Raw genomic sequence first — 25,223 nt, 5'->3', positions numbered from 1 at the left:
TCAGTGGATGCACATACCAACGCACAGACCTCAACTCACAATACAGAGTTACTGTTAAAAGATGCCAGCCCAAGCTACCCACACTCTGTGCAGCGCAACGCTGCACTCAAGCTAGGTCCGTGCTTTAAACAATAAAATAAATAAAATAAAGGAAGAGAGAGATAGAATGACCCACCCAGGATACTGAACAGGTGTGACTGGAAAGATAGGAGTGAAACCAATCCAAGACAGATCACCGAAAACCAAGACGATAGAGAGAGGTCAGCAAGATAGACTGGTCATCAGTATCAAAGGCAGCCAACAAGTCCAAAAGAATGAGGAGAGAGGTTAATTTGGAATAACGGCAGAACGGAGAGAGTTGAATGCTTCAAGAAGGGGTGCTTAACAAGGATAAAATCCTAATTGGCAATGAGGAAGAAATGCAGTATTAGTCACAAAAACTGAGACCTGAGCATAAACAATGCACTGAAGAAGCTTGGAGAGAAATGTGGTTAATGAAACAGTGTAAAGGTTTGATTGCAAGGAGGGGTCGAGTGAAGGTTTTGCTAGAATAGGGGAGGATAAAGTCATGCTTAAATGTGGAACGAAAAGTGGAAGTGGGTAATGCAGAGTTGAAAAGTGCAGTAAAGTGCGGGAGAAGAGAGGGCTAAACTATGGGAATTAGAGAGAGAGGGAAGCTGACAAGAAGGGTCAACTGTATGATTAGACTTGGCAAGAAAAAAAGAGATGTTGAAGTCAGAAATAGAGGAAAATGGAGGAATGAAAGGACCAGGAGGTGGTAGAGTTGAAGAGACATCAAAACACTCTTGGAGATACCAGGGACATTTATTCATGCAGCAGTCAGGTTACCCCTGGAGACTGAAACTCATAAACACCGGAAACCTGCCTGGACGACTAAAAGAGGATGAGGTCACCATTCATTTTGCTCAAATACATTTTAATTTGAGGAACATGTGGTTCAGCAATTCCTGTAACACATTTGTATATTTAGGTTCAGCATAAAAGCAGCATCGAATTTTACTTTAACAACATAAAAACCAATACATCTTTGCAAAACATATCCTAAAACCAATCGTAAACTGCAGTGTGCTACAATGTTAACGTGTTTAATCTTGATTCATCCTGATTCATATGTACTTCAATTTTACCACTATACAAAACATACAATTGTTTCGTAGACCCAATTAGTGGATTTATCTAACCATCATCTGCCCAACGTGTGTTGTTGTCTCCTTACTGGCAAACATCCATATATCTTCTTCAGGGGCTACTGCACCTTCTAAAGCCTTATATACACCCACTTTTTTTAAATTAACAGTGTGTTCTTCACTATGCTTCTGGCAGGATTTACAGTCTTTCAATTTTTCCCTGGCGCAGTAGTTAGAGCGGATACCCCTCTTTTCCTATTTTCACATGGGCACTTTCGTATTAAATTGTGATTAACAGACAGCCTTTTTTAGTGAAGTGCTCGTCTTCCTTTTGGGGGCTGTCTAATATAGCCCTGCAACTCAAGGCAACGTCCTGCTTCTCGCTGTTCGCCACCCTTAACTTTTTGTGGATAAATTCTAAAAGACCTTTGTTACATTCTATTATGATGTTCTTAATGCTTTATATCCATATCCCCCCCTGTCGCTGTAAACCCAGCCCCCTGTCGCTATGTGTCCGTATGTCGCTCTCCTCCCCACCATCCTGTTCACACCCTGGTCTCGGGCACTTTATATATAACCATCACATCACATCACTACGCTTACTCTCTACTATACACCATCATCCAACTAGAGCACAGCTATACCTCTGACTAATTCGGCCTAGCTGTCCACATAAGAACACGACCCCATGATCACCTCATCACCCTATAAAATGCAGCTAGCTGAGCACATTCCAGCTAATTGCTCACATAGGCGTCCTCCGGCCTAACGCAGCCAGAGCCCAACTACGGTTCCCAAAGGCTTTCAACCTACCAGCGCTTTGAGGTCATACTAATGATATATAAAGCGCTATATAAATGTCAAGTAACATAACATAACATAACAAAACATTAATGGTTAAGAACATACATATTGCAGGTATATACTTCCATACATGTGTACTATTTTGGCCGTTCCACTGAATCTGTTAACCAATTTATGCATGTTCCTGCTTAAATCCCACCGTTCTTTGAAATGCTGGAAACACCAGTCAAACAAAGCTATATTCTCGGCTTTGTATCTATAGGCAGAGAAATATAGCATTTGTACCCATTAGTGTGGCAATGCTGTGTCTTGGTTTAAGCCTGTCAAAACTGTCCAGATGTGCAACTGAGCTTGAATGCAGACATCACTTCCCAAACTCGTCTTATCTGGTTATTGCCACTGCAGCCCTTGACCTGTAAGGAAGCAGATCTATAACTAGATATGGCCACATCCATATCAAATTAATTCCACACAGGAATGACATCTGGCTCAGGGTTCTGCAACAGATTTTACAGGGTGGTTGTCACTTAGGGTACAACCCAGTTTACAGCAGGAGTGAAAGTGGTCAATAAAACAGCCACCAATCAGTGGGGCCCTCACAGCTAGGTATTTACAAGGGTGGACTTACCTTTAGGTAACTCTAGAGAGTTCTTGCTAGGCCTCTACACACTGGGCATCTTGTGTGTGGTAACCTGTTTTATTTCCACATTTCCTCATAGGAAATGGATTGTGCTTGCTGAAAATGTGTAATATGGGGCTACTTTGAACATTATTTACAGGGCCTTTTTTCGGTTAACAGCCCACCTCTGGGTATGTATGGTTCTCGCAAAAAAACAAGAGAGTACATGGTGTACCTTAACCCTGAAGGACTTAGGGTTCCGCAAATGGCACATACAGGATTCACATCTCTGTTGAGTCCTTGCAGTAGAACACATCACAGAAGAAGTCAGTAAACCAGTAAAGGGAAAAGGGAAAAATACATGAACCGTGATCCAGGGTGACAGCATATTGCTAACGGTCTCACAGTGTGCCAACGCAAAACCACCATTCAGCATCTAACTCAGTTTTACATCCGAGTATCAAGTGTTTCCTCTCTCTTAGTAGTTTACAGCCAAAGCTAAAGGTTTTCTTAAGAAAACCAAACGTTAGGCACCCTAATTTACAATAAAAGACATGGGGGCTCATTACAGTTTCCCCAGTCCGTAAACATTGCAGTTAAAATTGCTGGTAATTCTACCTCCAGTATTTTTAAACCGAACCAGGGAAACACATGTTTTCTGGTGGAGGTCACAGATCTGCCTCCAGGCCTGACCTGCCAGTAGATCAGGCCCCCACCATCAAAAGAATGCATTTACCAGCACTGCTACTACTGGTGCCAGTAATTGCGGAAACCTCTCCAAGGCGTCCATGGAATGGAGAGGTACCAGCATTCCCACTGCCCGTAATATACTAGTAATACAGGAATATCAGGCAGCGGGAATGCTATTTCTGTTTGGTTCGCATTCCGTCGGAATTGCTGGCGCGTTACCACCAAACTCGAAATGAGGGCCAAGTCAATTTACTTTCAAATGCAAATCATATTCTATGACATAATGCCATTGGTAAGGGAATGAAAGCTGGTGCTTTTCTGATTTTTATGAATGCAATTATGTGGGTAATTCTGTTTCTGAAAGTGGGATCTGCTAATCAGGTACCACTTTCATAATGCTCCCTGCCAAATGCATAATGCATCCCCTGTAGCTCACCTACAGTGGCATCAGGGCAGTTTCACATGTCACATTTGCATTACTGAACACAAGTGGCGGAATCCAAAGTTCCAACAGGCCGAATTGGCTTTTTAACCTGTCCACAGTGATTAGAATAACCACAGTTAGTTTGTGGTCTGCTGGGTCGACTCTTGTAAACCAATTTGTTATTTCAATGCTTATATAAATGTGTGTGTGTGTGCGAGTGTGTGTGTGGAGGGAGAGTAGTATATGGGAGGGGGCGAGGGAGAGGCAAAGAGAGGGAGGGTGTGGGGGACTGCTCATTTAAGAAAGAAAAAAAAGTAAGTCGTCTTACAAGAGTCAAACTAGCAGAACACAAGCTAACTGTGGTGGTTCTAAACACATAGAACCTATTTAACCATATGATATGATATGGAATTTATAACGTAGCTATACACAAGTGTTTCAAGGCACGACGAGGCAAGGGAGGGGAAACAGGCGGAAGACAGACAGTGATTCTACTAGGCCAGGTGACATTGAGATTGCGCAAGTGCAGGGGGGGAAATGAAAGGGAAAAGTGCAGGGGGAAAGGGGAAGGGGCAGTGCAGTACATAGGATAACAGTAAATAAATAAGACAATAAATAAAAGTGCAGCCAGCTGGTGACAAGTGCATGGGTAAGAACAGACATCAGGGGTCAAGTGCTAGTAGGGGCCGTATGGATACAGAAACAGCCCCCAAGTGCAAGGGTTGCCAGGGGGCAGTGCAGGTGTGTCACTAGCGGGGAGGGGACCTTGGCCCGAGGTAAGAGGGTAGCCAGGTAACAGTACAGTTTCAGATTCAGCCAGGAGATCAGCAGGGGAGATGAGGAGAGAAAGCAGAAGGAAAGAGGAAGGTCTTGAGGTGCTTCTGGAACTGGAAATGTTATCCTCAAGCTTCAGAGTGGCAGGGAGGCTGTTCCAGAGGGAGGCCCCAGCTGATGAAAGAGATCTACCACCAGCTCTCTGCTTGGAGAAGCGACTGACCCTGAGGGAGTTTGAGGCGGATGAGCGAAGAGCTCGAGAGGGAAGATATTTAGGAAGAGAGCGTTGAAGGCATTGGGGTCCCAGGCCCCAGAAGGCAATATGCAATGCTGGTTCAAAATATCAGAATTGTATGGCAGATTTATATCTAAATATATGGCATGTCTGGTTTTGACATTGTAGCTACTGAGATTACATAATTATACAGCCACACGGGTTTGATGTAATTTCATTGTCAGCTTGATGGACAGTGACTTTTCCATGACAAGGCTCAGTGTGTACTACGCTGTCTGGCTTGTCTGTATCCACAACAAGCATGTGGTCCCACCCATAGCGCCTCCCCTCTGATCCCCCTGAGAAAGTTTGCCACATCCTCCAGGGAATGGGAGCACTCCCATCTGGGTTCAGCTGGGAACTTGTACTACAAAGGCAATTCCTTCATTACAATGCCCCCTCTCACTACAGCGCTGATTAGTGTAGTACCTTTGATGTAGGTAGAGCGAGAAGGAATATAGTTAGATTAGCCCAGGCGAGAGCTTCAGGAGTTTTATTCACTACTCACCTCTGGCCTCCTGCAGAGCAATAGTCATTTTGTCACACCTTCAGCTTCCTCCACCCTGAGCTTTATTTCCACAGTGTAATATTCTGCCGGTCTGCTGGCATAACTCTCCTTGGGACTAATATTCCTTCTTCTATACATACACTGTATGCAACAATACATTCCCAGGCACATTGTAGACCACCAGGGACAACAGCTTGGTACCCTCAATTTTAGTACAAAATTCCCTATGTGATAGTATTGTGTCACACCAATTCTCATCAATTTAAAAACAAGCTCTAAAACAAATTCACAACATTTTTCTTTTCAGGTTCTTTGATCGACTGGAGCAATCACATTTTTATGGTTTGAAAATGTAACAATCACTCTCCCCACACTCTGATACAAGAAACAAATATTTCTATAACAATATTTTTATTTCAACTCTAAATAGTTTCCATCGGAGGTTACTCAAACCACTATTTAACTCTTGCCTCTCGGAAATAATAAGTAATATAAAATGGAAGTACTAATACTATATTTCACATGGGATACATTGATACACAATTTTGCCTGTAATAGTATAAATCTCACAAAGTTCAATATATCATAGTGGTTTGGAAGTGAAAATTATTAATGTATTACATAAACAATACATAATTCCTACATGAAGAAAAATGAAAAATACAAATATACCATAACTTTTATAGAAAAGACAATTTTGGTAAACCATACAAGCTTTTTCAAACCAACTTTTAGAAGATCTGGATCTTGTCAAACAGATTCATTGGAAAACCCTATCACTTGGGGGCCACATTTTCTTCAGGACCAGTCTAAAGCAATTTGCGACATTTCTTTGCTAAACAATAATACATTGTACCAACAACCATATGTAAGGAGCGCCTAAGCAATTAAGTAATTTGTTTCCACAAAAAAGAATAAATAAATCATAGTTACAGCAGAAATGCTTATTAACATTTCTCACTCAGGGAAGAATGACTTCAACCCTACAGCAGTTATTAAACAATTCAATTACTAAAATTCATGGAACCAACTTAGTCCTGATCGTTAGTTTGTGGAATTGCCGACAACCGTGCACACGATTCAATTCCAACAATACCATTTAATTTTCGGCTTTAACATATTCTGATGAAAGAATGTATGTAATGTAATGCGTCATTTGTAAAGTGCCTTTCACCATTGGTATGGTCACAATACGCTGTAGGTTGAATGCCCTTGGAGGGACCGAATTCCAGGTACGGGAAATTCCAGGAAGTGCTTATATGCGTGTGTGCATTTTGGCCAATCCTAGGATATAAAGAGGTGGCCAAGTCCTGGCTAGCCACTCATGTCTAGCTGGCATGTGGATGGGTGGTGAGAGGTAGTCTAGAGAGGTTACGCGACAGCAGGATAGTCCTCTGTTAGTAGCTAACTATAACATTTCTGTCGTGAGGGGTAGCTGCATTCTTATGGCAGAGATTTTATGCAAAGTGTCTTAGAGTAGTGTATGATAGCAGATGGGTGTGAATCTAAATTCCATAAACATGGAGTGTGGTAGGTTCAATACATTGCTCTAGCAGTTACCTAGATTCAGCACCTTTGCATCACTCTAGAATCACCTACATTCAATTCTATGGCTGCATGCTACATGCACACATTTTAGATACCACGTCTACATTCTACATGCACCTAGTTTGAGTGCAATGGCTACATTCTGCATTCACGTAGAGTCAATGCAATGGCCACATTCTACATTTGCCTAGATTCAATAGACTTGCTGCATTCTACATTTACCTGGTTTCAATACATTGGATACATTCTACATTCACCTAGATTCAATAAATTGGCTACATTCTACATTCATCTAGATTCGATACACTGGCTACATTCTATATTCACCTGGATTCAGTGTAATTGCTACATTCTGCATTCACCTATATTCAAATACAATGGTTACCTTTTACATTCACCTTGATTTAATACAGAGGCTACATTGTACACTCACCTAGATTCAATACCATAGCTACATTCTACATTCACCAGGAATTAATAGAGTCGGCGCATCTACATTCTCCTAGATTCAGTACAATGGATGCATTCTATGCAATACATGGTGACACTCTACATTCACCTATGTTCCATGCAATGGTTATGATCTGTATATATAATGTATTGACGACACTTACATTCACCTAGGTAATACATTGTCTACCCTCTGAAAAGTCACCTTGAGTCAATAAGGAAACTACCTATTACCATTCACCTGGAATGGATATATGGCTAAACTTTAACATTCACTCAGGATTAATGCGAGGGCTGGCTAAAGACCAAGAGGACACCTAGAAGAAAGGCAATGGCTACTTTCTTAAACTCATCTAGGAATAGGGTAATGGCTATACTTATGAAATCATCCTAGAAAAAGAGAAGGGCTATGCTAGCAATGCGGGTAAGAATAAACACAGGAGTAATGAATGTTTGAGATCGCTGTAAAGAGTCAAGGGAGCATGCACCACTGGCTAAGAGATTTGAGGATCTCAGTTGCTGATGGCTGGTTTAGTGGCTTGCCTAGGGGCTCCCATTGGTGAACAGGGCAAACAGGGGTTGGGTGCTACCACAGGGAGCCTCCCTGAGTCTCTGGTCCCCAGCCATCTGCCCAGGCGAGGCTGCCCTGAGTGAGTCACTGAAGTGCGTGTCTTTTTGCCATGTCACTCGAATCATGAGTCAATCAGGGACCAAGGAGTGTAAGCATAGAGTTACTGCCTAAGTATCCTTGTGTAGCATAAGTGTGATGGGAGAAGGGTTTTTCAGGTTGCAGGAGGGAAAGCCCGGTTTTGAGGGCCTTCCTGAAGGAGAGGTGATCCTCCAGATGGAGGACATGGAGTGGAAGGGAGTTCCAGAGAGTGGGAGCTTGTACACAGAAGGAGGATTCTCCTATTCTAGTGAGATTGAAGTGGGGGATCATGAGGAGGTGTTCAGAGCCAGATATACACTTTCTGTTGGGTTGGTAATGGGGGAGTTTGTTTTGGAGGAATTCAGGGCCCTTTTTGTGTAGAGATGGTGGGTGATACTCATGGCTTTGAAGGTGACCTGTCGGCTGATAGGAAGCCAGTGGAACAACCTGAAGGCAGGGGAGATGTGTTCTCTAGAGGAGAGAACAAGGAGCAGATTAGATGCTGAGCTTTGGACAGGGCTGTCAGAAGATGTGGTGAGGCCCGGGGCAAAACATTTGATGAGGCCCCCTTACAATGTTTTGAACTCGGCCAGCGGCGGCACATTCGCAAACAGGAGACTCGAGAAATCTACCCTTGAGTTTGTGTGCAGGATCCCAAACATGGTTTATTATTGCAACTCCAAATCAACCACAGCAAAGTTAGATTTCTCTACTGAAGAAAGGTTCATGCCAGACTAACTTTTTTATCATATGAATAAATATATATAAGATGGCTGAGCTCTCCACTGCGCCACCTCCAATTCTCTGAGGGTCAGTCACTTTTCCAAACAAAGAGTTGAGGGCAGATCTCTTTCTTCGGCTGGGGACTCCCTCTGGAAATAGCCTCCCTGCCTCGCTGAAACTTGAGGAGAACCATCTCCAGTTCCGGAAGTACCTCAAGACCTGTCTCTTTGCTTTTGACTTCTCTCTTCCTCTCTCTTGCTGATCACCTGCCTGATCCATGCACTGGTCACCTGGTCAAGCTCTGAATTAAAACACACATCATACACAGTGACAAATGATGTACAGTGGAGGCTGGTACATTTCTGAACTTAAGAGGCTTAAATGTTTGTGCCAATTAGGCAGGATCAACAGAGCACAGGGAGGGAACCCAAACCAAACAAGGGTTGCTTGGGGGGGGGTTCTCACTCCCAAGAAAATGTTTGAAACATTGGGTTAAAAGTATGCATTTTAAAGCACTTTCTTTGCAAAATTGGGTAGAAATCTATACAGTTTGCAATTGGTTTTGTATGGAAGCAAATGGAAATTCCCAATAGTTGCAAATCACAATTTGTGCATAGGAACATTTTCCAATACATTTCATGCCGCCTTTCCCCACGAGATATGCCAGTATAAAAATATATTCATGCTGGTTGTTCTAATTATGTCGATGCAGGCTGCATCAATATATGCCATTATTACCATGTACGGACACCCAGCCAGTAAAAAGGCCATGCCACAGAAAGTATATCCAGGCTGACTGTGTACCATAAGTGTTATTACTGGCTAGATTGGCCTACATTCAATGTGGGCCAATTTAGCCAAGTAGTATGTTTGCTTGGTCATGCTGAGCAATGTGAACACACTGACTGACAAGAAAGATCTCCTCTCCCATCAGTCAGCGTGATCACGCTGACAACATGAACACACTGACTGACAGGAGAGAAGTCCTCTCCTGTCAGTCAGCGTGGTCACGCTGAGCAACGTGAACACATTGATTGACATGAGAGAACTCCTCTCCCATCAGTCAGCGTGATCACGCTGACAACATGAACACACTGATTGACAAAAGAGAACTCCTCTCCTGTCAGTCAGTGCGGTCACGCTGAGCAACGTGAACACACTGACTGACAGGAGAGGAGTCCTCTCTTGTCATTCAGCATGTCCACATTGTCAGCTGAATGACGGGAGTCACCAGAGCCCACTTCTGAGCCCTGATGTCTCCCATTATTTTGATGCTTGTTCTGGAGCCAAACGGCTTCACAAGAAACAGCAAAATCATTTCAAGGGCCGAGATGAGACAGCACAGTCCCCCGTGTGAATAAAGGATACGGGAGACTGTGCTGCCTTCCACTTAGGAGAGGGGTCCGCGAGGCCCCCAGCAAGCGCGAGGCCTGGGGCAGTTTGCCCCCCCCCTGGACACCCCTCGTGTCGGCCCTGGCTTTGGATAGGTTGGATCTTTCTGAACTGAAAGGCAGGCATTCCCAGATAAAGGGAGTTGGTGTAGTCTAGGCGGAAGAGCATGATAGCCAGAATTGCTGAGAATATGTGAGGGTAGGAGAGCTAGGGGAAGATTCATCTGAGAATGTGGAAGTGAAAATGCCATGATCTGGAGATAGCGTTCTATACTGAGTTGGTTACAACAGGGGGTAAGGAGTGCAGCCCATGCGTGGGCTGTGGGAAGTAGGAAAAGCCATATCTTGCCACAGGTCAAGATTTTGGTTTTACCAGGATTGAGGAAGAGGTGACTGGCCATCATCCAGTGGTCAATTTCTGTGAGGCAGGAGGCAAGGTCTGGGTAGGGGGAGGCCAAGGATTTGAGAATATTCAAAATGATGTGTGTGTCATCGGCATAGTTGTAGGAAGTAAGGTGATGAGAGAAGATGATGGCAGGCAGAGGGCTTATGTAGATGTTGAAGAGGAGAGCGAGGGGGGAGAGTAGAAGTAAGGGAGGATAGTCATTTGTGAGCAGTTTGACGAGGAAAGAGGAGATCCATATTAGAGCATAGTCGCTGATCACTAGAGAGTGGAGTCTGTCCGCGAGTGTTATTTGGCCGATTGCATCGAATGCTGCTGAGAGGTCAAGGAAGATGAGTGCGGCACAGCCTTCTGATTCTGCTGTTCTTTTCATGTCATCCCAGATGGAGACATGGGAAATGTCTGTTCCATGGAGGAGTCTGAAACTGAACTGGGCAGGATCGAGTAGCCCATTGGATTCTGTGAAGAGGCAGAGCTGGGAGTATGTCGTGCGAGTTTGGTGATGAAGCGGTTGTTTGTTATTGGGCAGTAGTTTGATGGAAGGAGGGGGACTAGGGAGGGCTTTTTAAGTAAGGGTTTGGCGTGAGAGGTTTTAAAAGCTGCTGGGAGAATGTCTGATGTCAGAGAATGGTTAATTATTGACATAGCTATGCTGCCTGGCCAGGTTGAGGAAAGAATTCTGTATGCCAGATGGAGGATATGGAGGGGAAGGAGGAGAAGGAGCAGCGGAGGGGGATGGAGCGGGTGTTAGGAGAGGGAGGGCAAGGGAGGGGATGATAGTTGCTAATTTGGTGCTGATGGTGTGTTTTCTTTCAATAGGGTTGTTGTAAAAGTGATCTTACAGGGCTTCGCAGAGTGCTTGGAAGTGTGGGGTGGAAAGGGTGGAGCAGCGAGGGCCCTTGAATTCTGCGATTATCTTGTGGAGTTCATTGTTGGGTTTGAGAGCACTGGAATTTTGGTTTCCATAGAACGATCTTGTGGCTTTCCTGATTTCTGCCCTTTATTCCCTGATCTGCCTGGTAAGGGTGGCTTTATTCTGGGGAGGATTGCAGGTCGTGGTTGAGGGTTTTGAGGGATTTGAGGGAGGGAGTAAACCACTTCGGAGAAGACCTGGTTCATGGGAGGTGGATCTGGTAAGGGTGAGGGGGGTGAGGGAATCACAGAGCCATCAGTCAACGTGGTTGATAGATGGTATTTCTTCTTGGACCGGGAGGTTGGGAAGGGGGGAAAGCAGGGAGTTAGCCACGTCGGGGTAACAAAGACCTTGTTCCAAATGGGAACACAGGGGGTGGGGAGGTGTTGATGAGGCGTGGTGATGGGGGTTCATAAGTGAGAAGAGGATGGCAGAGTGAACAGTCCAAACTAGAGAGCGGGGGGAGGGGAGAAATCAGATTGGTGAAGCTGAATATTGTGTCAAAGGTGTACCCTGCAATGTGAGTGGGGCCTGATATAAGTTGGGTCATGTTGAGGGCTTTCAAGTTGTCAATGAGTGGATGGGTCATGGGGTTGGAGGGGGCATCAAACCAGAAATGGAGGTCTCCTATGAGAGTAAGTGAAGGTTGAGAGATGAAGATGGCCGCTAAAGAGTCACTAAGGGAGTTTGTGAAATTTCTGTTGTAGAGGAGTATGAAGCTGTAGGTTAGGGAGTGAGTTGGAATTTAACTAGCAGAGATTTGCAAACAGAGTTACAGGGTTGCTTCTCAGAGGGTAAGACTGTGAGGTGTAGTTTTAAGAGGATGGTTAATCCGCCTGTTCTGCCCGCTCTGTTGTGTATGATCAGAGAGCATCCGGTGGGGAGAGCCCTATGCGCGATTGGTTGGAAGTCATAAGAGAACCATGTTCAGAGATGAAGAGGATGTCTGAGCTTTCAGAGGTGATGAAGTTGACGATAATGTGTTTGTTTTTGGTGAACCATCTGGTGTTGATAAGCATGCATGAGAGGGGGTGAGGTGAGCGGGGAAGGGAGGGTCTTGGGGAGTGTGAGGGAGAGTGACTAGAGGAGGTAGAGATTGTGTGCAGGTGAGGTGAGCTTCAAGGAGTGGTTTCATAGGGGAGGACAGAGGGAGGAGGAGCATGCAATGTGGAGGTGACGAGGGTATCCAGGGTATGAAGAAGGGGTAGTGAAGTGGGGGTATTTCTAAGAGGGGGATGGGAGTAGATTATGGGAGTGGTCAAGGACTGGGAGGGAAGAGTGCTTGTGAAAGGCGGGTTCTAGTAAAGGGGGAGTTGTGGCTGGAGGAACTATCTGAAGTGTGATGGTGGAACAACATAGGGTGGGTTCTGGCGGGAGCTGGAGGGTAGGAGTGGCAGGAGAAGAGGAGGGTAGCAGGCAGGGGTAAGAAATTATAAGGGGTGGAGGGGGGAGCTGAAGGGGGACTTGGAGTTAAGAGGGAGGAGGGGGCATTGCTTGGAGAATTGGCAGGGGAGGAAAAGATTGGATGGATTGGGTTGGGAGTAGGAGGTGTAAGGGAGGCATGGTATCACAAGTACGACACTGACAGAAAAGGTACAATTTGTGAAACATTTATTCAATTTTCAGGGTTTGAAAACCCCCCTACTTTGCCCTATAGCTAGAATGGGAGTAGTCTCTAGCATCAAATAATAAATAAAACAGTCTTAGTTGAGACTATCAAATCAAAATGGCCTACACTAACAAAACCTAATGCCTGCCCTATCTCTTGTACAAAAGGTGTGTAAAGGAGAATATGTATGCAAAGGAAAATCAGTGTTAGAATACAAAGAATAAATGTGGCAGAGTCAGCTCTCCTCCCCACGTTAGACAGCATGGAGTAAGGCGGTCCCCGTAGACAGGATGGCACACTCTTGCTCAGGTTCTCAAGACAAAGGCAGACCAAAACATGGATTGATGCCCGCCTGGCCTTCCATGTTAAAGTCTCTCTTTCCAGCTTTCAAAACACAGTTCAACTAAACATTCACCAAGGTCTCCCTCAGTCGAGCTCGGACCTTTCAAACACAGCACTTGCAGGGGTTCCCTTCCACAATCTTAAATCACATCCTTTAGGGGTTCCCTTTCCCTAATTTATCACACTTCGGCCCTCCCTCAGTCAGGCTCAGACCTTTTCCTTATGTCGAAGACTTTCAAATGTGCAATGCTTTTACTATAGACCTCCGCAGGACCACTTCGACTTTCCCTTCAATTCACACTCTTTTGTTATTTGTCCCAGTGTCTCTTGGTTTGGGTAGTTCGATGTCATAAGCACAAAAGTTCAACATTCATCTTTTTTTACTTTCCCCCTTTTTCCCGGGATTAATTTTAATCACTTCACTTTTTATAGTTCATTCACTTTCTTGCTTCATAACAAAAACATTTCACCTTTCACAGAGACTTTCGAATGGGCTACTTCCTTTTGCCGGACCACTCCGCTACTCAGTATCACTGGTTTCACAGCTATTGATAATTCAAAGCTCACCAAGGGTCTGCCTTTCTTCGCGTCTCATTCACATGCGTGCAGTCTTCAATTGTGTGATATACTGTTGCAACTTCAATCTTTGCTTATCAAACACCAGCCTTCCTTCTCTTTGTAGTATGAATTCACGAGTCAAGGTTAATACTACAGGCTTGTCCTCATCTCCCCAACTCTGTCGTTCACCTGGGGGGACAGAGGCGTCCTTGAAACAGAATGCAGAGTTCTTGTCTGGGATTTGGCCTTCTCCACGTGTCTTTCACTGCCTTTTGGAGGCAAAGAACTCTTGTAGGGAACTCCTGGGGTCCTCAACCCTTTGCTCTCGTCCCTTTGTCTGTTGCTCTGCCCCAGTAGGTTCGCCTTCACCGCGGAAGTTCTGCTCTTGCTCGTATTCCACCTTGCTTAGAGTATTATGCTATGTTCCACCTTTTATCCGTGTATGGAGAGCTAATTGGTATCAGATGTATGCAATTAAAGTCAAGTTCCTAACTTTGCCTGACCCAATAAGCAGCACATGTCCAATTAGATATGTAAGGGTTAGCCTCTTTACTCTCAGTAGCCCTATTCCTCAGCCCAGTGTTTGTGTGAAAAGGGGGGGAGTTGGGACATTGGATAATGCTATAAAATAGGATGGGTCATGTGTACGGGAAAGGGGGGAATATCTCATCATCGGTCACCTCACCCCCACTCCCTGAAAACCCCTCACCCAGGTGATCCTCCCACAATGGTCCACCCCTGGGGTCTGGATCCAAAGGCCATGGACGTGTCCTATACACCTGAGATAAAGATCCCCGGGGACTAATAGGTGCAACACCCATCGGTCTTTCACATAGGGGAGGTTGTCATGGTATAGGCAGGAGGGGAGGAATGTGTTATGCGTGCCACAGGTTTATGTGTAAGGGTTGAAGGGGCTTCCGACTGTGGAGTCTTATCAAAGGTGGCTCGAGCTGCTCTTAGGGATGGAAAGGCTGCATGTGGGAGGGGCGTGCTGGGAAGGTTAGGGGAGATCGAAATGTGGGGGACGCAAGCTGTGAGGGTCTGGGGGGTAGGCAAGGGTGAAGGGGGGGCTGAGAGAGCCTGACTGTGAATGGGGAGAGAGGGTGGGAGGAGGAGAGGGAGGTAGAGAGATGCAGTGGTCTGGTTTCAGGCCCGCCAGAGAGCACCTCTGACTTTGGAGCTGTTAAGCATGGTGGGGTTTTGTCTTAGTTAAGGATGGAAGGGACACACCAGGGGGTTTGTGTCTCTGTCTGTCTACTCAGTCCTGGGTAGGGGTGGCAGCTGAAGGTAGAGTCCGATTTGTGGGATTCATTCAGAGTGTGTGTGGGAGAGTTGTAGGTGGGTGAAGTGCTGGATTTACAAGGGTTCTGCTGAATTCAGGACAGCTGCAGTGCTCAGATAGTAGCTTGGTTAGAGAGCATGAGCTACACATATGGCGTAACAAGATTCAAAACAATTGTTGTGCCAAGAAGTACCTAGATTAACACATTCACAGTATTAAAAACGCACATAGATTCAAAATAAGGGCAATGAGTTGGTCCTATGTAAAGGAAAAGAAAATAACCCAAGTGAGCTTTGGTGGGGGAACATCGAGCTGAGGACCCACAACCCCACAAAGGAAAACCCACCACCCGGGGGCACCTGCTGGAGTCAAGTAATTCATCTTCTATAACATGCTTACTACTGGAGACCAGTCAGGATTCGAACCTGTGTTGTTTTGTGCTGTCTTGCGTCCAAGACAAACCGGTTGGTCATGAGAAATCCTCCCAGCCTTACGCACGGAGAGAAGCAGCTGGAAAAAATAAATAATCCAAGAAGCTTTGGGCTGCTGCAGGGAATAGAATTGAGAAGGTGTGAACCCAGGGGAACAGTCACCTCCAACCTTATGAGCCCTGCCTTGGCGTCTGTGGACCACCCAGAGAGTGTATGGGTAAGATTCCAAGTGTCTTGGGCATTGACCATGAGGGAAGTTCGGGAGCAAGGGAAAGTCAATGACTGAGATGTGACAGATCCAAGCTGGGCTGGAGAGATGGAGCTGAGCAGGGCTTGGGGACGGAGTACCAGTCGAAGTAAAGGAGGCATATTCCAATGGACCTACGCAAAGGTGCAAGTGGGGCACAGCGGCCGAAGGTGGCGAGACCAATCCTGTCCATGGAGAGGATGACCGCGCAGAGGGATTCCACAGGAGGTTCGGCTGTTCCTGAGGACAGTCTAGAATGATGTTGTCAGCCTGGAGACGTCAGCTGCATTACGAGGAAGGGACCCAAGGCGCACACACGCCAGCAGGGATGTTTCTGCCCATGGGTCGAATGCCAGAATGGAGAAACAGAGAAGTTGTTGTGGTGTGACTGTCCTGCTGTTGCCATGAGTATAGGAGCAGTGATCAGGGAATGGATGGCTCCGTGCACAAATAGTAGATTTGTGGTACGGTAACAAGCACAGATAGTCATTTAAGAAAGATTGTAGCTAATGTGAGATAAGGAAAGATTAGCACTGGACTCGTTTTTTTTAATGTATTCAGTTCAGCAAATGCACTCCGACATATGGATTAATGTTGCTGAAGTACAAGGGTGAAGCTGGGGACAGTGTAGTGGGAAGGTTTGGGGTTGAGCTCAAAAAGGCAATGCATTTGTTTGCGTTGTTTAACTTTACATAGCTATATAGGTTAATGTAACACGCAAGGACTGCTTAGGGAGCGCATAGATGTGATGGGAGTCGGGGTGAGGAGTATGATTGTGGAAAATTGCTCAGTGTTATAGATGGTAATTACCCTTCCAGGATTTGCAGGTGTAGAGCTGCGGAAGCACATCAAGGACTATTAGGACATGTTAACCATAGACCCCACATAGGTTTTTGTCTCATGTGGGTGTGATAACGTGATATTTGTGGAAGTTCTGTTAAAATTGGACATTGCTATATGTTAACCATTAGGTTATGTATGGGGTATTGCAGTGTGGCTAGTCCTAGTAATGGTGTAGAGGATGTGAGGTTATTATAGCCATGAGAGAAATTAATAGCAGTTTTGGAGAGTTGGTAGGTGAAGCGCATAGCAAATATGCTTGTCAGGACTATTATAGTGTGACAAGGGCGAATGCTATGTTTTGGTGATTAGGGGAAGGGGACTGCATTGACATAGTGCAAGGTAGGTATTTTTGGCATGATAAGTGTGCATTCCTTTTTTTGCTGAGTGGGCGATGTGAGGAGCACTGCCATAGTGCACGCGGTGGTATTGTAGGCAGAGTAACTGCACATGTCATGGTTGGTGAATGGGTGATTTAGTGTACAACAGAGATATTGTGGGCATGGCAAGTGTACATGCCATGGTAGGTGAATGGGTTATGTGAAGAGCATTGCTTTAGGGCATTCCGGAGGTATTTTAGTGGCATGGTAAATTTGTATACTGTACTTTGGTGGTAGGGTGATGTGAATTAGCATGGATGGTGATGTATGTACAGGACGAGGAGATTGTGAAGGGTGTTTGATGTTTAAGCATAAAGTGTGGCTCTGGATTTAAATCTCTTTTGCAGGGCAAAGCAGTATGGTTGGGTATGATGTGATAGATTATTTATAACCTGCTTAATACCCAGAGGTTTCTAAGCGTAGACCTGAGGGTTGAACCTGTGTTGCTTCGTGTCTCTTGCTTCCAAGGCGAGCACGTTGCCACTGAGCTATCCTCCCGAGTGAGTGCCTGATTAAATATGTATGAGTGTAGATTGTGTGACCGTGTAAGGGTGTTTGGGAAAGAAGGAAGGTGTGTTGGATCTGTCTTATGTATCTTTACCTGTTTAGGTGAGTGTAAATTTTGTCATGGTCTGTGTGATGTCACTGGTAGAATGTGCATTTTCTAAACTGTAAAAAGCCTAACTCAGTGTTGCAGGGAGTCTGTTGCAGAGATGGAGCCTGGGTGGTTGGGACGACAGGGATGATCCACACAAGAAGTTGGAAAAGAGAGAGATTTGGGGGTGGGGAGTTAAAGGATTACATTTGTTGGGGGGGGTTTGTGGGTCTCACTATGAGTTTGGCGAGGAATCAGCGGTAAATCTGCAGACTAAACTCCAAAATTGTTTCACACTACTACCACACATGGTATTACGAGTGCAGTATGTTGGTGTAAATCCCAATTTTTGGAGTCTATCGGACTACATGGGAATTTATGGTGGGTTACCACGAGCAGTAATTCTCTGCAGTTAATCTGGCAATTATTCGAGGGAATGGAGGATCTTCCACTAAACCCACACACTCATAATTCAGCAGTGCCATAATATCCTGGTATGATGGCAATAACAGAATTACTGCCACTTTATTGCTGATTTTACCATATCGCCCATGCGTTTTATTTGTGAAATGAAAACTTTTAGTTTTTAGCTAGTAAATCTTTATTTTTCTTTTCTTAATTTGTGTGCCAGGTACTAAAGCAGTTTATTTGGGGAGGCTGTTTTTTAGGGGGTGTTTGTGAAACCATTGATATTTTAGGTGAGAAATCTAAAAAAATATCTTTCTTTAGAAAAAAAACATTTACTTTATTTTGTTTAGGTGAACCTCTTGTTGGGAAAAATGGCAGAGATGCAAGGAAAGTAATAGGATGTGGTGCTGTCTGTGCAGGAGGGGAATAGTGATCTGGATCCTGTGGACGTCACGCTGTTTACTGCCTACTTGGCATAAGAACAAGGGGTTGAACAGCTCATGATCATTCTTGAGGAGTAGCACAGAGACAATCTGACTCCTTCAACAGATGATGCTGCCATAGAATTAGTTGGTTGTATTGGTGGTTATGCGGATGGTATTGGAGGGGAAAGGTTTCAGAGGGCTGGTAGCAAGTGCTGATGCCAGCTGGCAAATTTGCGACCTGACTTACTTTTCCTCCAAATAAAATGTTCCTGCATTGTATGATACAGTTATTCTTGCAGTGAGAAGGGACTTGGACATTTTCAGAAGGCGGGAGAGTCCACTTCTCTATGTATATGGAGGCACAGCAGGTCATCATCTGTGTCTATTTTTATCAAATAGATGCTGCCCCAGACCATTATCTGAGACATGCAAATCTGCTGCAGCAGCTACAACTCCTTGTGGCTTCCCTGTAACCTCTGTCACTGCGTCTGCGGCCTATGGTGAAGGAATGCAGAGGCACTGAGAAACAGTTCTTATAGCCCTCTTCAGGGTCGGACCGTGAAGGGGCAGGGTTGTTGCTCGGGAGAGCTGCCAGTGATGGCTGTTTTCCGTGGTGGTCGTTGAATGTCAAATAAATATGCATCAGCCCTCCTGGAAAAAAGAAAAAGACTTTAGCTGCAAGAGGAACTGGACTTCTGTGAGAGATTTCAGTTGACTGAAATTGTAACAATGTTTGCAACAATGTTTGCGCAACACACGGTCACAGAACCAGGCAAACTAGTTTATATAAAAAACAAAACATCTATTCTTCTGAAGCCACTCCTTTATTGTCCCCTGGATGACCTGAGGCTGGTTCAGACGCTAAATGAAGCAGGCCTGGGAGCTGGCGGAGATGTTAACGAGTGATCACAGGGGGCGCTGTTGCACACAACTGAAGATGGCCGCCTGAGTGAGGAGCTCCGCTGCCTGGCATCGCCACACGGCCGAAATCCTTACTAAAAGGGTGCAATATACGACATATGATGATCACTCACCGTATGGAACACCAGTGCAATTGATCCGTTGAGCTGGATCCCCGCTAAGCCCTCCAGGGCGACTACTGGGGCCATGCCAAGCGGGAAGTGCACTGGCACAAATGGACTATTCGGCGATTCCTGCCTCCTCCTACAACCGGACGCTGTGCGCTGACTGACTGGAAGCCTTTTGCCTCTTTGGTGTGGCTGCGGGTGGCACCCGATCCCAGGGGGGAGTCCCCGATCCCAGGGGGGTGTCCCTCACCCTTCCCCACACTGCTTGCTTACATTTAATCACCTCACTGCATGCCCAAATCTGAGTGCCCACCCCCGATCCATGTTATGTGGTGGTCCCAGCCGAGGAGCGTGGGCCACTGACGCTGCAGCAGCACATAAACTTACTGAACCGGGAAGCTCCTGTGATGGTGGTCCACAGACGAGCGGCTGCCTCGCGGCGGGTGTTGTGTTGCCATGACTGCCCCCACCTAGTGCCTAACTGCGGGGAACTCAAGAAGTTACACGGTACCCGCAGACCTGCAGGGGAGCCGCTTGCCTGAAATACCTAGCCTTAGAAGCAGCTTCAGAGGCATGCAGGCAAGGCCAGTCTGCCCATGCCACCTGCCTTCTTCCCGTAGAACACAGCTACTTGACGGGCCTATGCCATAACCAGCTGACTGCAGACCCCCGATTGCTGCAATACAGCCACTGGGGCAACAGCACAGCGAACCAAGGCTCCTCCAGACAATCCAGCTATGGCACCGATCCCCCCTGCAGAGAATTTTGCTACGTCGCATGCTGACTTGACAGATTGAGCCCCCCTGGAGCTGTGGGGTACATGACCATCCTAGAATCTCTGGGTGTGAGCAGTGTGACACTGCCCACATCCTTTCACCATCCTACACTGAGGTAAGCTAACAGGCGGCAGCTTTACGCTCCCCATCACCACTGCAGCTTACTCTGAGACACAAGACCCCTCTCATTAATACTTGCACCCCTGCTCCCTGGGAACCCTGTGAGACCTTATTGTCTGCACTTTGGGTCAAAGGCATACCACGCCCTAGCCACCACGGTGCTAGACAACCACTATAATCCTTTCATTGGTGTGTTATGCTCGTACACCACGATACCCTTGCAGAACTCTCTACAGGTTGGGCTGGGGGACGCGAGTGCCACCCTGCTGCCCTCCTCCCTCCCCCGTTGCCACACCACACTTACTAAACAAAAGTGCAAGGCCACAATGACCAAGGGAGCTGGGAAAAAAACAAAGCTCAATAAACATGTGCGCTAAAGCTGCGCCCAAGACTGCGGAGTAGAGATGCGGGCGGTGCGGTGGAGGCAAGTCGGAACCGGGTGTACCAAGTGAACTTCACCGTATGATGGATGGGATTCACTGGCATAGATACTAAGTTGGATGATATGAGTGGCACAATTAGTTCAATAAGATCCCGGATGGAGAAAACCGATGCCCGCATCACAGAAATTGAGACCAGAATGGGCACGATAGAAGACGAAGTCGTGGCCCTCAGAGCAGATGTCACCTTGCTCTCAAAACAAGTGCTATCCATCAGCAACGAAAATGATGATCTACAATACAGATCAAGACGCAATAACCTACGTATTATAGGTTTGCCTGAAGATAATATTATAGGACCTATGGAAGAATTTTTGGAGTGTACCCTTATATCCTTGCTAGATGCTCCAAAGCTATCACGGCAATTTGCTATAGAGTGGACTGACCATACCCATGCTCCCAAACCCAGGCCTGGGGCCACTCCCCATCCGATAATAGCCTGTGTACTCAATTATCGAGACAGAGACACATTGTTACAAGCTGCAAGAGCCAAGGATGAACTGCTGCTAGTCTCCAACAGAATCCACTTATACCCTGATTTCTCGAGTACTGTCCAACAGGAGGATAAAACCTTCATGGCCATGAAAAAGAGACTCTGAGACTTAAACATAATATATGCCATGTTATACCCAGCCAACTGAGGATCGAACATGATAACAAGGTATATTTCTTCCCTATACCTGAGGAGGCCATGGAGTTCTTAGATGACCACTTCCCTCGGTGAGCCTAGGCAAAAGGAACCCACTCCACCGAAACCCTAGTTGATTACCCTTGATGGATATTGACAGTGGGCAACCCTCACCTGTACATTAACACTGCAACTCCCCTGATGTACCATTGCTATTTTCCACTCCAAATCTTGAACACTCAGGAAGTATGCACCTGTAATCGGTCTTCAAGTTGTAAATGCCAAGGCTGTTTCGATGCCAGGCTGTAGTCAGCACGCAACCCCCCATGCAAAGTTGCAAGAGTTGTTGGGTTGTTGGGGGTGGGACTTTCATTCCTCTGATTTGGAGAGGGTGGGGGTTGGAAGTTATGGGATGATCATACAAAATGTGCTTGACATGTATGTTTTTATAGATAGGACGCATCATTATTTGGAAGTATCTCCACTGCTGTACCCAATTCTTGTTTTATGGGTAACCAGGACCTACATCACACATTGACCCAATGGGAGTTGAGCCAATGCAATTTATGAGCTGGAATGTGCGAGGGCTGGGCAATCTGATAAAAATGCAGAAACTCCAACCATACGTATAATGGCACAAAGTGTGCATCGTATTCTTAGAGGAGACGCATGCATTGGCTGCAGGATGTGAGAAATTTGCAAGGAGCTGGGGCACGCGATGGTACTATACTTAGTACTCAACCCAATGCTGGGGGGTCATGACCCTTATCCACAAAACCATACAATATACCCATACTAAAATCGCACTTAGACCCCCTGGGACGATATGCCTTACTGCAAGGTGTACTGATGGGTCAGGAAATAATCTTACTGACTATATATGAAACCAATATTGATGACCCCGACTTTTACCTACAAGTAATAGACCTACTAGCGTTATATCCCCTAGTACCGATTTTATGGGGATTGGATTTCAATACAATAATGGACATAGACCTTGATAGGTCAGGGTGTAAGTCCCAACAACTGACCAAGGCTGCCCACTTGTTGCAGAACAGCCTGGCTGACTTGTGAGTGGTGGATGTCTGGAGGGTGCTTAACCGACATCACCAAAATATTCATATTCCTCCACGGTACATGACTCCCATTCCTGGATAGACATGTGCTGGTTATATAACTCTCTTATAAGTCACCTCAGTGATGCAGATGTATTGCCCAGGACCTTCTCGGACCACTCCCCTGTTACACTGGCACTGACACTGGGAGATACAATGGGAGTGAAAAGTATGTGGAGATTCAAACCGCAATCGCTGTTAGATCATGTATTTGATACTGAAATGGGGAGGCATGTTGAGGAATACTTTGAAATAAACATGGGCTCTGTAGACAAGCATGCAACATTATGGGAGACCTTCAAGGTCTGTGTACGAGTCAGGGCTCCTCAAGACGATACGACGGGACATACACACTAGCAAGACCAATTTACACCGACTGGAACAGCAATATGCTTCCAAGCCACGCATCACCACTCTTTGGGACATTAAGACTGAACTCAATAGATTTTGCACACATGCAGCTAGAAAACTGACATTTCTCAAAAATCCAGCATTGGCAAGGAGGTATGGGGAGGGTGAGCGCCCTGACAAACTGCTGGCCAGGATGGTGTGACAGGCAGGAGGCAGCCACCATATACCTCTTGTGCAAGACACATCGGGGACATTGGTCCACACCAGAGGTAAACCAAGTGTTCCGCTCCTCCTAAGCTACACTGTATGCCAATTAAGATGTGGTAACCCTCCCCAACATAGACACATACTTAGACAAAACTCCCACAATCTGTTTTATCTGACGAGGCCAGGGAACACCTTGAAATATCGTGTGACATTGACGCCCTACCAACTGGAAAGGCAAAGGCCCTATGGCCACACAACAGAGTTTTAAGCATTTCAAGTCCCTCCGTGTCACTCGACTGGCCGCCCTATGGAATGAATCCTGTGTTTCAGGAATAGTCCCCGCCCACGCTATGTGAAGCCTTGATTACAGTTTTGCCCAAGCCTGATAAGCTGGCTGAGAAGTGCGGCTCCTACTGCCCCCACTCCCTTTTAAACTCTGATGGTATAATATTCACCAAGGTACTAGCTCTCAGATTGGCCCCTTATATGAGACATGTGGTCCACCCAGACCAGTCAGGTTTTGTTCCTCGTCGCTCCACGGCACTGAACCTGAGGCCCCTTTTCAATATCCTGTCTCAGACAGACCCAGACACACAAGCTGTTGCAGCAGCCCTGGATGTTCAGAAGGTTTTTGACTTGGTGTCCTGGCTGTTTATGTGGGCAGTATTAGGTAAATGTAACTTTCGGCCTGGGTTTATATCATGGGTACATCGCCCACTGCCAGAGTTAATCTAAACGGATTACTTTCAACTCTGATAGACATTTACAGCGGGACCAAACAGGACTGCCCGCTGTCACCCTTGCTGTTTGCCATTGTGATAGAGCCACTAGCTGACGTTATCCAAAGCAGACACACTCAGAGAGGAATTAGACTTTCTGGCAAGCCGGAAAGTATCTCGCTGTATGCCGACGATGCACTCTTATACATGCATGACCCAGAGTGGCATGCAGGACGTCCTATCCTTTGTGACCCTGTCCAGAGTCAGGGTCAACTGCGCTAAATCAGAGCTGTGCCCACTTGCTGACACGACTGACGCACCACCAGATCTCATGGGATTCACCTGGTCCCCCATTGAAATTAAATACCTGGGGGTAGTTGTGACATGGCACTCTGCTCCACTCTATGCCCCCAACTATAGTGTATACTTACCCCAGATAATAGAGAAGCTCCACGTTTGGGCAAAATTTCCTCTCACAATAATGGGTTGCGTGGTGCTCCTCAAAATGATTATTCTTCCACAATTGCTGTATTACTTCCTAAATATTCCACTGTGCCCAGGCACCGAGTTTTTGGGCACACTGAGAGTAGTGATTAACAACTTCATTTGGCACGCAGGTGTAGCTAAGCAAAAATGGGACACCTTGACCAGACCTTACGCACATGGAGACCTTGGCGCCCTGACTTTGAAAAATACTGAGTGGCTGCCTAGGCACACTATGCAGCCTACTGGTTTGATGAAGACACTCACCACCCACATGTGAAAATTGAACGGCATGCGACCGGGGCTCGGGATGTCCGCTCACTGATACTGCCACTAGTGTGGAAGGACACAGAAGCCAATCATCCTATCGCTGCGAGAGCACTGGCCTGGAGCGAAATATGGAAAATACTAGATAACCCTCGCCCATTCCATAGCGGCCTACCATTATGGAATTTCTTTCCGTCATTTCCTAAAATTAACAGAATGGCTGCGCAGCAGTGAGCGATAGATGGTTACACAAATATAGGCAATGTCTTTAAACAGGGTCGTCATTTGGGGGTCGCCAGAGGTCGCAACTGTGACCTCTGAGGTCTCTCTTGCGACTTCTGTGGTCACCCTTGCGACCTGTAGAAAAAAATGGAAAAAATAGAAAAAAAAAGTTTTTCTTTTTGTGTAATGTAAGCTCATAGGCTGTGGCCAGCACCATGTGGCTCTTTAGTTCTGGAGTGGCTGGCTTTCTTGTTAAAGCCCCTTAAAAAAAAAAAAAAGAAAAAAAAGAAGAAAAGGAGTGACACAAGTCTAACACTTTCAGCACTGACCCTAAATGAGAAAGATTAGGAATACCAAATAATGTGTCTTTCTGGAATTCTATATGTAACGCTCACCTGATTTCCACGGAGGCGCTGGGCTGGACTGAGCTGT

Source organism: Ambystoma mexicanum, chromosome 1q (assembly GCF_040938575.1).
Source record: "Ambystoma mexicanum isolate Mex_15411 chromosome 1q, UKY_AmexF1_1, whole genome shotgun sequence".
NCBI lineage: Eukaryota > Metazoa > Chordata > Amphibia > Caudata > Ambystomatidae > Ambystoma > Ambystoma mexicanum.
The sequence above is the reverse complement of the archived record's forward strand: the minus strand, read 5'-3'. Positions refer to the sequence as shown.